This window comes from Ammospiza nelsoni, chromosome 2, assembly GCF_027579445.1.
Source record: "Ammospiza nelsoni isolate bAmmNel1 chromosome 2, bAmmNel1.pri, whole genome shotgun sequence".
Classification (NCBI taxonomy): Eukaryota; Metazoa; Chordata; class Aves; order Passeriformes; family Passerellidae; genus Ammospiza; species Ammospiza nelsoni.
Window position 1 is genome coordinate 109,262,740 of NC_080634.1, and position 16,091 is coordinate 109,278,830.

Sequence of the window (16,091 nt, forward strand, 5' to 3'; positions counted from 1 at the left end):
ACTATTTTTGTATATCATCTTATATTTTACTGTTAATTTAAAAAGAAGATATAATGGCTTACATTCTTGTCAGATTAGGCAGGCTTTTCCTATCAGCTCATGAAGTCTAATAAATTGTGTTTATTTTTTTAATATTTCATGACTGTTTAATTGTTATCTATTGGTTAAAAGCCATTGTAGGACTGTTAAAGTCACTTTTTTCTGTCTTCAGTCTTTACCTGTCTGAAAAATAATTAACACTCACAATAATTTATATGCTACTCAAACCAATGTATAAAGCCAAGACAATCTGATAGATAGTAAGAAGTGGATTTAAAGTTTCTCATGGGGAAAAAATGAGCTTTGTGGTATTTAGAAGACAATAAAAACTAAAATACAATAGCTTTAGATAAAATGAAAACTCAAGGAAAATAAGGCATATAAGACTTATGCACATATTTGATTTATTTCAAAGGATTAGGGAAGAGCAAACAAGGAATTGGTACAATCGTTTCTCAGATCAGAAGCATCCAAGTATGTCTTTAGAAGACTGACCAAATTTGGACACTTCAGCTACCTATTGTGGAGTTTCCAGAAAAGATACTCATTAGATTTCCCTGTTTTAGGAGTCAGAAGCAGCAATACTTAATACATAACTAGAAACTATATATATTAGTTTTATTCTACATACAAATTTTAGTCATCAGAACTGAGCAGTGTGCCATCAGACAGTCAGTAGGCACACTTTAACAGACATCAAATTGGCAACAAAGGCCAGAGAAGGATTTCTATTTTTGAGGCCAGTTACAGTCACTGGTTAGATAATCTGTTGGTATTCTCACCTGCCTGTTGATAAAGTGTCTGGAGTATTTTACTGTCTCAAAAGTCTCCTCTCCTTAAAATGTTTTTGCTCTAAATAATCATAGTTGACTTTAAAAAGCTGTTATTCACTGACTGTTCTGGATAGAAAAGATCTGTGAGTCTGATCTTAAATTTGACCCTCCAGCTTCAGACTACACTTGCACGATTTCCACCAAGTTGAAGGTTACAAATAAAGACCTAATACCATTTTCTGTTTAATGAGATTAACAAAAGGGCATAAGAATATAGCTTCCAGTGACTACAGCATGTACTATAAAAAGCAAACTAAAAGCTCCACAGAGTTTCATTTTGTTCAGTTACAAACTCTTTAGGAAAAAAAGGGTAATTTTCAAGACACACATCTAGCTACACCCTGTGAAATTCTTGCTTTTAACTTCTGTATCAGGTCTTTGAAAATCTATTATAACTGGCACTCTAAAGTCATACCCAAAAGCTTGGATGGTATTTTTTCACTTGGATACTGATTGAATTGCAGAGACATGCAGTTAAAGCAGCAGCTTGCATAATTAAGCAAAGAAGAAATTTCTAATTAGAAGTCTCTCCTTAGTAAGAGAAATAAAATCTACTGATGCCATTACTATCTCTAGATATCTATGTTCCTTCCAAGCTCCATTTTATAAGAAGACAAGTTAATGAGGGCCATGAATTTCACAATAGGAAAAGCAGTCCCAGTGCAGTCGAAGAGCATCTGTATCGCACATATTGCCAAAATGGACGGTGCAGAAGAATACTAAAACACACACAACAGGCTCAGATAATTCTCTGCCTTCCCTTTCTTTCTCCTTCCCTACCTAGAAAATGTTTAGAAGAGGAAAAGCTAATTAAATCATTCTAAGGTCTTATGCCAAGAGTGACTCTCTTCCCTAAAGTTTCCTAAATACAATTTTATACTGGACTACACAAAAAGAGTGATTTATCTGATCCAGCCTGAGTCTCCGACTGGACAGTAAATGCTGTGGTTTTAACACTACTAAAGAAAGCTGCTGTTATATGTTTCATAGAGTAAGAAATGAAGCACTAGGTAAGGACAGCTCAGAAAGGATTTGCTCAGTACCAAAATGAGGAAATGGAGCTGATCTGTTCCCAAGGGCTCACAGAAGGATTTACCCCCAAGACACATCTGCAATTCCTGAACTGGACATTCAGGAAAACTAGAAATGCCTCTTTAAAGTGAGTCTTGTTAGTTCTGCTGTTCTCTTGGGGATATAATATCTCATCCCTGTATAGATTATGTGGACAGCCTTCCCTCTACCATTTCATGTGAATAAAATTATTTTCTTCTAGATGCACAGGAGTGTATTTTTAAAAGTTCAAGAAGGACACTCTTAAACTCTTAAACTATATACAGATCTGAAGATTCTTAGAGCTTTCATAAGACAATAATGCATAATCATAAAACAGATTTTTTTTCTTACTCTTAGAAAAATCAGGATTTCTCAAATAAATATATTTTTTCCTTGGTTTAATACAAAGTGTCTGACAACTTTACCCAAGCAGTGTCCTATTTCATTCGGTAGAATTTTACCAATTACAATGAAAAAATTGTTACAATGTTTATTGGCCTGGTTTTACCAGTTTGTACAATCTTAAAGATTTTTCAAATACACGTTTCACATGATACCTATAAATATATATACCAAACCCCAATGGAAACCTGGATAAAAGTAGCTACTAAAACACATAATTTCCAATTCTTCCTGTGATCTTGTAGCATGAAAATAAACAACAATACCTGAGCTCCACTTCAAGTGTTATCATATTCAGAAAAATATTCTGTGACTGGATAAACTGATCATGCAAGTTGTTTTTGTGGATTAATAAAAATACAGCTATTTATGCTAGGAAGAGCAGTGCTTTGAAGAATACAAACTAAAAGATCACTAAGTATGATTTTTGGGAAAAATTAAAATTGAATAGCTTTAAAGTATTAGCTGTATGATCTAAAACAAATGGACAACCCCCCCAAAAACCAAAATCAGAAGAAATTAATAGCTGGAGAGCATTTTAAAAACTTTTATGAATTCAGCCAAGTATTTAATGTGGTAAAATGATCCTCAACAGAAAACTAAGTGGAAACTATTAGAAGTTACTGCTACAACAGCCATAGGAATAAAAACTCATTAATAGTGGCACCCTGGTGGAGACACAGCAGATGCAACAGACCAGATGCCTCTGATTTGGAATGTCAGCACACGGAAACAAATGTGCTATATAAAAATGGGTAATACAGAAATGAGAGTTATAATTAAACTACTTTCAAAATAAATGAAACAGAAATCTATCCAATCCTCATTAGGTCACCAAAAGTACAAGCACAATGAATTAGGGAGTAAGTTAAACTAAAAGTTGTGAGGTTTTTAATAAACAAAACCTTTTGCATACAATTTGTCTCTCCCAACACTTTTCTAGTGCTCTGTAAAGGTACAAACAATTCATTCTACAGAACACCACAGAACACATTTCAATACAGAAATTTTGCTTAATTATAAATGCAACTTCACATGAGTAGGTTAAAAATTAAGGACCACTAACATGTGTAGTTGTACAAACACAACTTTAAACCCCAAAACAGCGTTTCTTTTTCTTCCTTTCTTAAAGGCCAGCATAATGATGCTTGGTGATAGCACAGTAATGCATGATGATGAGTAATGAGATACAATCATGCAACCCACCTAGAGTTTGTTAGAAAGTGATGCTATTCACTTTTAACAATCTTTCCACATTTGCGGACGGCAGCTGCTCAAAAGAAAAATCCAATTTTCAGGTTCCTAACTTTTATGATTTTCTTACACAAAATGGGTGTTGAGGTATGGAACAAATTGTTCAAGTCAGCAACTGAAATATCTTGCATTAAAATTGCTAAAAAATAAACTGACAAACTGAAACAGGTGAAGAGTGACAAATTCTTGATGGGACTTCAAGATTTGAGACTGAGAATTAAAATATTTTCTGACTTTATAAAATACATAAAATACAGCCTGCATATTTGACACTCTGGCCATGCTAGCTTCTATATATAACAGGATCTTTAAATCTATGCAGTCTTTTTTTTTTTTTTTCCCTTTTGTCTTGACTTTATGGCAAATGTTATCAGAGTGGAGTTGCTGAATTCCAGGATGGAACCAAGACTTACTCATTGACTAATTTTCTACTAGTGCTCATTATGGGTGTTCAGTCTTCAGTCTCTGAAGAAACCTTTCCCACACCAAAGCCAGGACTTTCCATCTTCCTTTGCTGAACTCAAATATATCAACAAGAATTTAGGCTGCTGCTTACATGTTTCCAGTCAAATATAGCTTGTTATCTATTTTATACTAAGTATAGGAAGGTTAATAGTGAGTGAGCAAAAAAATTATGTTTGGGCAAACCAGCAATTTAGATTTTTGCTCTTCCATATTAAGAGCAAACTGGAAGCACTTTTTATCAGTAACAGCCCACAGCTGAAGACTTAGACTTCACAACTGTTTGGGATGATTTGTTTTGGCCCACTCCCAACCTTGTCTAATGAAACAAAGCAGTGAACCACAAGAGCACAAGTGGATGATTAATGTGAGAATGAAAGAGAAAAGGAAGATATATTTCTTATCCTGTGAAGCTATTTGCTCCTCTGAACTAGCTCACCGTGATATCCTCAGAAAAAGCATAATTCCATTAATTAGTTGTTGAGGAAATTATTTGCTCCTCTTTTGAAAAAAACTTTAGAGTCTAAACCTTAAATTTAAACAAAAAATGCACTGATAACTTCCAAAATGTATAGTCAAGACAACTTTTACTTAAAACCACTGTTTCTTGTAGCTGATTGGTTCTCTAAATAAAATGTGTTATATACACACACCTAGAAAGAGAGAAAGCTTTGGAAAAAACTTGCTAACAATTTCAGAAAATGAAGATATGTAACACCTACAATTCATTTGCATAATAAAATTGGCTTTGTTAAGATATTCCTCCCAAACACAATTTGAATTTGTTTTCTTGTCACTAAGCAGGAAGAGAATACGAGTGAAAATGGTCATTTACATACTCTCTATATTTAAACATAAAATTATGAAACAATGAAAGCAAAATAATGCAGAGGAGTTTTCTCTTTTGAAACAACTTTTCTTTTGACTATTAACTGTTTTCTGTTTTCCCTCCAAAGTATGCACAGTTTTAGGAAAATATGAGGATCAAGAGCAATATTTTAGCAATGCTGATGGCTGATTGGTGCCTGCCAGTGAAATCAGAACTTTAACAGACTAGACAATATGAATTTGATTTTTCCTGAGTTCTTTATGCAGTGCAAGTTTTCCTATAGCATGTACTTTTATGTCCACTTACGGCCACCTCAAGAAGTGCCTCAGGAGTTCTCATTGCTGTCTAAGGGAATATACCAGCTCCATCAGTGATGCTGGGGGGAAGCCACCTGTGACAGCTTATCAGCTGCTGCATGAGATGCATGAAAGAGCATCATAGAACTCTTTGTGTGTGTTTGGTTTTTTTTTTTGTGACAATCACTCATTCAGTTATGCTGGTGGCATTGTGAATGTTCCTTTACAACTCAGGAAGCCCAGCTTAGGCCAGGAGGTTATAAAAGCAAGGTGTGCAACATGCTGTTGATGCACACTAATCAAACCAAACAGAACAGAAATAATTAATTTGAGTCTCCTCGTGTTGACCAAAAAGGATGGTGATGGTAAGCTAAGGTGATGGAAGAAGGTAAGGTGATGGTGGTGGTGGGAGCTGGGGTAACTCTCATCCTCCCTCTCACCTTGCTCCCCATTTATTTATCTGTAGGAAAGGACCTTGGAAGCTCATCAAGAGGCTCAAATCATCAGCAGCTTGCTCATTATAGCTGAGATGCCTTGATGGACTGCACTGGAGTCCGTCCAGCATACAGGATGGAGAAGATGGAGAGAAGACCAGAAAAAGATTACAGTGTAACATGGCTCATGAATGAATCATTCTGCGATAAAAGAAATTTGCTCTATTGTAGCTATTGCCAGGAAAAAAAAAAAAGGGAATAAAGCTAAAGATGTATCTGTAACAAGTAGAACAACATTTAAAGATTTGGGTGTTTGGCTATAATGAGATCCATTCCACTAGAATGCAGTGATAATTCACATGTAAGAACTGAAGACTGAAACAGGATTAAAGCCCTAACAGTAAATCTGATATACATGAACTGTGTGTGGAATTACAGCCTTTTGACCCCAAACTGTGTGGCCATCCAATATTACTTTTTCTTGCAGTAAAGTATGAGCATTTAAACAACCAGGCACAACTTTTCCAGGGTATCTGATGTCCTTTCATCCCAGTAAATAACTTAATGGATGGGAAGTGGTGTTAGGAGCTGCAGAGCTTCCCCAGTTTCTGTTTCAGTCAGCAGAACTGAAATCTCTCAGTGTACAGTTGCCATTTGTGAAATGTGAATTTGTAAAATTTACTACTTTTTTCTTTTTTGTAACTAACAGTTTTTCAAATGAAGGGCTTTTCCAATGCACTTAAAAATGTGAATTACCAAGGACACTGAGGGCAGATGCTCTGTTTTTCAATGCTTCAGCTTTAGTCTTTTCTGTGGCTGGCTTTTTTATTTTTTTATTTTTTGATGAAATACTTATCAGTTTGTCACATTTTTAAACAAAAGTAAAATAGTATTGGGTAGACACAATTTTATGTTATGAAGATAAACAAACAGATCTTTTTTGCCTTTTTTTAATTTAAGAAAATAACTAACATTTATGGACAAGGAAGGCTAATATCTTGACTAAAGATGCTCTACAAATTCTCTAATTTTATGTTTCAAAATAAACCCCCACAGAATGACTTCATCAGTTTCTATTGAATCTTCTAGAAATTTTTGATTACTTTTATTAGAAGGTTTCTCCAGTAATAGCAAATGGGTAATAATTAAGGAGAGTAAAATGGATTGGCACAGCATAAGTTGACAGGTGAGTTTTTTTTAGGGCCTTAGGAAACTAGATATTCTTCTCAAGAGGAATATAAAATGAAGAAAAAGGATTTATTCTTGTTTGTTTGGCTTTGCTTTTGAAAAAGAAAACAAAACTGTTACACAGTTTTTTCTTATAGTGAACTTAATATTATTTAGCTCTGTGTGTGTAGGTAGGGGGCAGGGGAAAGGAAAGGTGTTTCTTATTTACTCTATCTGATAAGAAATGTGGGATTAATTCTGAAATAGCTTTAGCCTAACTCTAGTAAGGTGGATCTTTATTCCTATCTCATTGTCATGCCAAAAGACGAAGGTACAAGCCTAATTTTGTTGCTTAAAATTTTCTGGTATATTTTGACAGGTTTTGCCCTAAGAACTAAACTTTCTTTTATTTTTGTCTCCATGTTTATTAGTTTTTTTTGGTTGTGCTTGTTTCTTTGTTTGATTTACTTCTAGTTCTTATTTCTCCACATTTCTGTTACTATGTACTTAATTGCAGTCAACAATAATACAGAAGGTAAAGGTGGAAACCTGAAAAATTCTGATGCTCATATTTCATTGATAGCAAAGGAAGGAAGGAAATGTATATATGGCTCTCTCAGCCTTTCCTCATCAGAGGGATGCTTCAGATCCTTCATCTTTCTTGGCTCCCACTTTACCCACTCCAGGAGCTCCGGGTCTCCCTTGTCCTGAGGAGCCCAGAACTGGATCCAGCACTGCAGGCACACTCATCTCACTGGGACTGAGAGGAGGGGCAGGATCACCTCCCTGCCCTGCTGGCGCTGCTGTCCCTAAGGCACCCCAGGCTACCCTGGGCCTTCCTGGCCACAAGGGCACACACAGAGGGGCTCTGCCACTGATGCCTTCTCCTCTAGAAAATGTATACGGGAACAAGAACAGGCAGCACCTCTCCCTCCTGCATTCCCAGTGTATACCTTTGGGAACACTGGCGGAGAACACCTGTCTGATTAGAGCACGTATTCACAAGAGGCAGGTGAAGGAGGTTTACTGCAATGATGGGTACTGGATTTAAGATTTCTGCAGAGTAGGTTGGAAGGGCTTCTATTCACAGGCAAAAGCCAAGGCAGAGGAGCACAGCAAGCAGCACAATTGTAGAGCTGAGCTGCAGCACAGCTGGGCACGAGTGTCAAGGCTGTGCTGAACCTATTTTATGCAATTAGGCCTCATTTTAGACTTTTCTGTCATTTTATGGTTCTGCCCCTTGGTTAATATATCTTGCTGAAGAGGGTAAATTTGCTCATGCAAAAGCTACTGAAGATAATACAATAATTATTAACTATGGAAACATAGCATTGAAAAGGTATATTGGCTGGAAATTGAAGACAATACAGTTTAAACAGAAAAGATGCAAATTCCTAGTAGCCAATATGTTTAAATACAGAGTAAATCACTAAAGAATATGAGAGACTATTAAAAGAACTTTTTAATTCAATTTTTTTTTTAATAGACACAGTCTGGAAGATGAATCTCTATGTAAAATCTCATGGACTAGTCTCACACATAGTATATGAACATACTTTTCCTTTCTGACCTTGAAGTCAATGATTCTGTGGGAAATTAAAAAAAAAAAAAATTGAACTCCCCTATAATGCCAGTTTCTCTGAGATGAATTTTCAACCCCAGTTTCCTCAAATCAGTATCAATCCTGCTTGGTCCCCCTCCCTCACACAGATATAATTTAAATATATTTAAGCAATTTCTGATTGAGAGAAGTGTTTAAGCATGAAGTTAAGCAAAATACTGAAGCTATTTATTGTCCAGACAAGAAGAACTCTTACTATGAACAGTTAATGTATTTAATCTGTAAACATTGCTTGGGGCACAAGGTACAGACACTGATTAGGAGCTTGCAGAGGAGCCACACAATGCTACTCCAGTGGAAGAAAAATTAGCATTTTTCTTTTTCAGAAAATACAGGTTTTTTATCTGAATGACAGTTTCAGGAATGAATCTGATATAAACACAAAAGAAAGAATCACTGGTAAAGTAGATTGACACTATGATAATAAAAGCAGGAAAGAACAATTTGCCTTTTATGTTGATTCATGTATACACACATGACAGTGCACAAGCAGGTAGAGATATGGATTTTACAGGGGGTTTTTGTAATAACAAAGATGGAATTAAATGAATTAAATTCCAAAATTAAGAACCTTCCTCTGATTTCTATTCTGTAACTGAGGAGTAATTGAGGTCAGAGGGGCAATAAGCTTGAGTATCACAATCTGGTCAAAACAGAAGAAGAGGATTTCTTGAGATAATGTTAAAATACACTCATAAATATAATAAATGTTCCTTACAATATTAAAGGTCAAAATGAAAATATTCTTCTCTATTATCTTTGTTTGGAAACATTGACATTTTTTCCACAAACAAGATTATCTGTGCATTGAGACTATTGTTTTATAGTTTTATGGCTGCAATTCCCTTGCTTTGGAGGAACAGAACTTGTTTTTAAGCCACTCAAAATTTTCCTGGGATACTGGAATGAAAATAGGTATAAAACTGTATCTTGCAGTATATTTTTATTTACACTTAGTTCCTGTTATGTTTGTAAAATATAAACATTTTATAGACAAGGTATTTCTACAGTTCCAGAAAGACATAAAGTTGCCAGGCTTTTGCTAGACTGCTCTCATGTTCTTGCTCTCCCATGTACTACAAAAGATGAGCCTCAGTTTAACAACAAACTGTACTGCACACAGCTTTGTGTAAAAAATTCTGACCACATTCACAAATTCACAATGTGCAGTTCCATAATAATAATGGTGTCAGTCAGGCTGGAAAATAACTGAAGATGGAATGACTGGAAGATGGAATGAATGATTTTTCTGGTGCTGCTTTTCAGCAGGAGAGGCTTTTTTTTTTTTTTTTTTTAATTCACAGACCTCAATTCCTAAGCCCAAAGGCTTCTGGCACTGGCTGCTAACAAGTCACTCGTAGAAAGTGGTCATCTTTATCAGTTAATCCAACTTGGTTTTCAGGTTTACACTGAGGAGTAATTTTCCAATGCCAATAAGGTTTTTTTTCACATTAGTAGCACTGACACATAATTTGACATGAAATTCAGTACAGAGAAACACATAAAATCCTGGAATAATAATTTTCAAGTTTAACATACCTGACAACGTGGCCTTACCTGATATGTGATATTTGTACTTTTTACACACTAAATTATGAAGGTACAAGAAAATGTCATCCCATGTAGAGGATTATGTGAGGATTGATGCAGTCAGTTCTCCAGGCTGGAGCACCCAAATTAACTGGGAGGCTGTTATGGTGCATCTGGACCCTGTCTCCTGCTCTCCCCCTCCCTGTTACCATAACAAAGTCAGTTTCTGAAAGGCCATATTGGGAGGTGGAAACAAGAGCTCTCAAATGTGTTATATTTTTAAAAATTAATGATTTGTATCTCCCTATGGAAATGCTAGATTGTGACAAGCAGTTTTTCAAGAGCTGAATCCTGGAAGGACTCCAGACTGAGGTCACTGGTTTTTTGCAAATAGCAGCCTGCAAAACTGGGAGCTATTTTACAGTCTATGGAACTGAAAAATGTATCTATCTTGGCAATTTTTTTCTTATTCAACTTTTTGACCTTATTCCTTCTTTTCTCTTGAAAATTATCACATGTACATATGCAGACACATTTCTTTCCAGGGACTTTTTCCACCAGACAGTAAGAGTTATTTTTTAGTGAGAATTACATTTGAAAGTGTTTTTTTTGTCAGCTATTAATTATTAATAAAAGAAAACTGATTTTAGGAATCAACCATTTCTTTTACTTCTGCTTTATCCCTCCAGAGTATCCTTCTAAATACCTTCATTCCAAACACTAGAAAATACAAAGATGTAAATTGTAGCCATACCCAAGGGATTTGCAGAACTCTCTGGAAACATGGGCTGAAACAGGAATAAGCAACTGCACTAAGAAACTAAAGAGCAATATTACACATAAGACTGAACAGATGCCTTTATACTGTAGTGCTGATGAACCAGCTAAAAGCAACACCAGTTTATTTATCTCTGATACCATAATATATTCTGGTTAAAAACAAAACAAATCAAACAAGTTTAGGGGAAGTGCTTTAGCATGTCCTTGTACTCTGTATCAGCTGTTTCCTCAGGAAGGGTCTCAAGGGCTCTGGAGGTGCCACTGGTTGCCCATTTCTAGTGGAACTGATGCCACCATGCCAGCTGCCCATTTCTGGTGGCAATTTCTGCCCATTTCTAGTGGCACTGATGCCACCATGCCAGCTTTCCCCCCTGACCTTCCTTTTGCTCTCAGCCTCTGCCTTGTGCCAAGAAAGGTAAGAGGACAGATGTGACAGGGACACAGCTCTGAGAAAAGGGAACAGAAACGAGCTGCCATGGAAATGCAAAAGGGCTGGGCTGCCTTACTGAAGATGGGCAGGGAGGAATGGAGGATGGCAGTAGGTTACAGATACCTGAAGTTACACGTTGTAATTTTAATTAAGGTCATACTGAGAGTCAGTGCCAAAGAAATGTCACACCAATAGCAGTGGTGTAGGACATTAAATATGTCCTACATCTTTATAAAAATGTAATAGAGAAGATGTATGGTCAGAAATTTCAATTTTTTTTTTTTCTAAACAGATTCCTGACAGTGGAAAAGCTGCTGTGATATCCTATTTTCTTAGTCAGTAGCCTTAGGTGTAGATTACTGTGTGGTTAACTTCAAATATAACCCCTATGTTTCTTTAAAACAAAACAAAAATAACCCAAACTCAAATGTAGTTCTGAAAAACTGTGAAGACTGTAATAACTTTAAAAAATTAGTTTTCTTTCAGACTTTAATTACTCACTGCTGCAGATGTGCAGGCATTAAGAGATAACAAATAATTATAGCAGATTCACCGTGTATGCCAAGGTTGTTCTCTGGAGGGTTGGTGGTTTATATTTTCTAATGTCACCACAGATCAAAGGAAAATGTTTCACTGTCTTCCACAGTGTAAGACATTGCATATGGAAATCAGATCGTACAAGTTACTGTTGTGAAGCAATGTTCTCTACCATAAACAACTAAAGTCATGTAAGAGCTGCATTAGGAGAGTTTTTTTAGCACACAGTTGCTGAGAATTTCTGGCTGAGGGCATGTTTATTGAATTAACTCCAAATCAAATCTCTGTCCACAGATTAACAATCCCTTAAACCCCAAAAAGCCACGAAGCATGAGCATACTCATTACTCATACTGAACAACAAAAAAAAGAGTAAAAAACCAAAAAAGAGTAGCAACTTCCACAGCATCATTAGCATTATCCCAAGACTCTGGGTGCCCAGACTCCAGTGTACTACTGAAAATGGACATATATCATACATTCCCTTGGAGAATGAACAGAAGTTTCTGGACAGCTATGCACAAGAACATAAAATTTGGTGGATGGTTGGTTGATGATTTATGATCGTGGTTTGTATTTTTGTTTGGTTTTTTGGGGGGTAGTTCTGGGGTTAATTCTATGTTTGTTTGGGGGTGGTTATGGAGTGATGATGACAGTTGATTATTGATTTTGATACTAGGGAATATAGAGGAAGGTTAATTGAAATTGTACTGATGACAAATGATTTGGACAATGTAGGGATATATGGTTTAATTATTTGATAAAAAAAAAGTCAAGATAAAAAAAATGAATGTGTAAAATGGAATTTAAATATTAGTTCCTAGTAAATGATAATGATGGTACATCCTGCTTCCTGAAGCATTCACCTCTCACCTTTAGGAAGGTGAATGCTTCAGATTGAGCATAAGCTCACTGTGTGAAGGCAGATGTATGAAGGGTGGGGAACAAGAAGGAGCAGGATCAGCAGGGTAGAGGCCTGACACAGAGGGGCTGGAGGTACAGGAGAAGCAGTGATATGAGAGAGAGGAGCCAAGTGATGTTTGAGGCACACACTCCAGAGAGGCAGTCAATCCTCAATCAGCTACAGGTGAATAAACCCCAGCTCTGGACTACACGCAAGACAGGAAAGAAGCTGTACAGCAGCTCCAGTAAAGAACTACCTTAGGCCAGATAGACTTAAGTAAAGCACACAGAGCATGGTGTGAACACAGCTGTGTGATTTCTGATTTCTGGGGCCAGCTCAGCACTACAGAGCCTTCCAGGACTACTCTGAGTTAATGAGATCTGATGAGTCTCACCTGGCTGAATACAAAACACTTACCTGCATCTGCTCCCCAGCTTTATCTCATTTAAAAGAGCTGCAGCGAGCCTGCCTGTGATGGAGACACACCCACAATATTGCAGCACTACAACATCTGTGTGTGTATGTGTGTGCACAGGAGAGAAGGAGGTCAGAGTCAAGGCTCCATTGCTGCATATTCTGTGTAATTTTCTTTGAAACATCACAGTGGGTTTGGAAAAACTTCATGGAGCAGCCTGAGGACATCTGTACAAACTGACCATAAATTAATCTTGCATGTATTTCCTACTATTCTTGTTGGAAGAATATTTTCAGATATTTGTTCACTATTTCAACCTCAAAGTCACTGCTTAGTTAGGCTATTGTTCAGAATTCGCTGTTACCAATCCTTCTAACCACCTGATAATTTATTTTGATTTATTTTGATGGTGGTCTTCATTATGTCTTCTACCAGGAAAGAAATATGTGTACCTAAAATGTAGATATGTATGCACACATGCTCACACACATTTATACATACAGGCAATATAAAACAATAGCCAATATTTGGATAAGGACTACAACCATCACAGAGAGTCTAAACATATTTTTTTACTATTATCCACAGTCTTTGTTATCCCCTTATGGAAACAAGAGTTTCAAATCTATAGCTCATTTCTCTTCAGTAATGTTATACAAGGTGGAGATTATTCTTGCAGATGCCATAAAGTCTGTAAACTTCTTTTGCTTCAATATTTTTACCCAAACAGAATAAAGCAGTTACCGAAACTTTTGAAGTGAGTCTGAAAAATTGTTTGTTCCAGCACTAATACTTATGTTAACAGCTTCAGGGCAGAAGGTCTCTGTGTGAAAGACAATAAACAAACACTGCTAACTTTGTTATTGGTGTGACATCGTTCTTATCTAACTCAATATGAATTCTGATGTGACAGCTCATGAATTTCAGCTATAATACTCAGGAACTGGCTCAAGAAACCTTGTGGGTATTAGTAGTTATATCTAAGGACCTGCAATGGATGAATATACCTCTCCTTTGAAAGAAGCATAGAAAACTACCCAGGAAATTCTAGGTGAATTTTTCCTCTCTCATTTTTAGAACATATGATTAAACAACCTTTGAGAAGGGAAAATAGTAACAAGTAACACAGCCAACCATTTATCAAGAGTAAATAATAACAGGGCAACTGCATTTCTCTTCATTCAGAGCTGTAAGATTTATCAATAGTGAACCACAGGTAGAAGTTGTGCCTGATGCCCACAGCAAGGATTCCAATACTGCCTAGGTGATGTCACCATAAGCAGGAAATTTGAATGTAAGTGGAAATGAAACTGATGGGGAAAAAACCCCATAACTTGAATACACTCCATAGGAAGGCAATATCAAGTGAAGCTACACACAGACTTGTCCTATGTCTGATATTAATCACTATCATTGGCTGATGGAACAGAGCATAGATTTTTATATTCACAATGATGCAAAAAACCAACCAGCAGCAAGCATGTGAGAAAAGGAATTCAATTAAAAGCAATCTCAAAGAAACCTGAGAAATCAGTAAGTCCAAGGCATTAAAATAACTAGCTGGAAAACTGGATTAGCATTGGAATGGGTTGCAAATGGCTGGACAGATGGTCACTAATCTAGAAAGAGGGGTAGAGATTTTAAGGAGCAGGATTTGTTTAGTCTAGAGAAAATTGAACTGAAGTACCACCCTTCAAGTATATGAGGTTATTGCTGAGAGAGAGTAAACTGTTCTCAATTTTCATTGTGGTCACATAATTGACTTAAATTGAATCAGGGGACATTAAGGATGGAAACAAACATCTTTTGACTGCCGAGGATTGCTAAGTGGTGGGAAAAGAATTCTGCAAAGATACAGAGAACAAAAAATCTTATGGAGCAGATTAGTCAGAAATTGGTCAGAAATTATCTGTCTAGTTGATCTTGCCTGATACAAAAATCTGGACTGCAAAGAATTTCAAATCTCCTTCAAGACTTTTTTAGTATACTTACCATTCCTTTGTGAAAAAAAAACCCAAAAAAACCAAAAAAGCTATAAATATCAGCACAGAAAATAAATAGAACCATGTGCTAATTTGTAGCCTCATTTGCTATAGAACTTTTAATGTTGGTTTGAATAAAAGCATGGTCATCTACATTTCTTAGCGCTAATACTCTTTCAGCTTTTATTTTGATTACTTGATAACAATGAAGAAAGACAGAATGGGAAGGATGTGAAACAGTACCTGGAGACTGTCTAAAATAAGACTGCCAATAATAAGAACAATTACTAAGTTATTTCTTCCTCAAAGTTATCTCAGATATTAAAATTGGCCTATCTTTTGCATTGTCATTTCTTTGTAGTATGATATTTTTTATGGAATGACAGTGCAAAATGGCAGGCTAGCACTTAATTTTCTCTATTTTTAATTCTGTTAAAAATGCTGGCCTCAATTTCTTAGCTAAGGCATGAAGAGCTTGTTTTACTTTAGCTGACATAATTTCTCAGAAGTTTGGTGACAGAATAATAGTAAAGTGTGCACTGTAACATACAGATGCAAATAATACAGGAAAGAAAGGCTGTGTTGGTGTTAGAATCCTATTATATACCAAAAAGTACTTCAAAATAAGACAAGACTAATAACCTAATCTAAAAAACAACCCAGAGATTATATTCTAGGCCTGAAGAATGAGATGGGTCTGTAATCAGGAGTGACACAACCTGCCTGTGAGGAGGGAAATCTGTGAGGGCAGAAAGTGTGACCATTGCACAGCCTCAATCCTACAGCTCCAGCACTGGGATTTGAAACTGGTGTCCCACAGCTGCCTTAGCTTTTTGTTAAAGAAGCTTCTTTAAAGATATAAACCCTATGTAAAGTGGCTTTTTTATAAAATCCTTCAGGAAAAAGTTTTAGGAAACCTGATGATGTCACATAAAATGAAAATTTTACTCCAAATGTGTATTTACTTTAAAGACAGAAGAGAGTGGGCAGGAGTATGCTGCATTATTGCAGTAGAAACTGCTTTAGAACAGAAAAAAAGTATTTATTTTCATAGCAGGTACTGGCTATATAGAGCTTGCTCATAGGACGTTGTGAGGGCCAAAAGAATCAGCAGTTTCAGAGAG

General features: G+C 36.3%; 1 protein-coding gene across 2 annotated transcripts in view; it reads right to left on the reverse strand.

The window, feature by feature from the left end:
* The window catches only part of DMD (dystrophin), a 1,160,174-nt gene that overhangs the window by 291,953 nt on the left and 852,130 nt on the right, over positions 1-16,091 (reverse strand). The window lies entirely within an intron of this gene.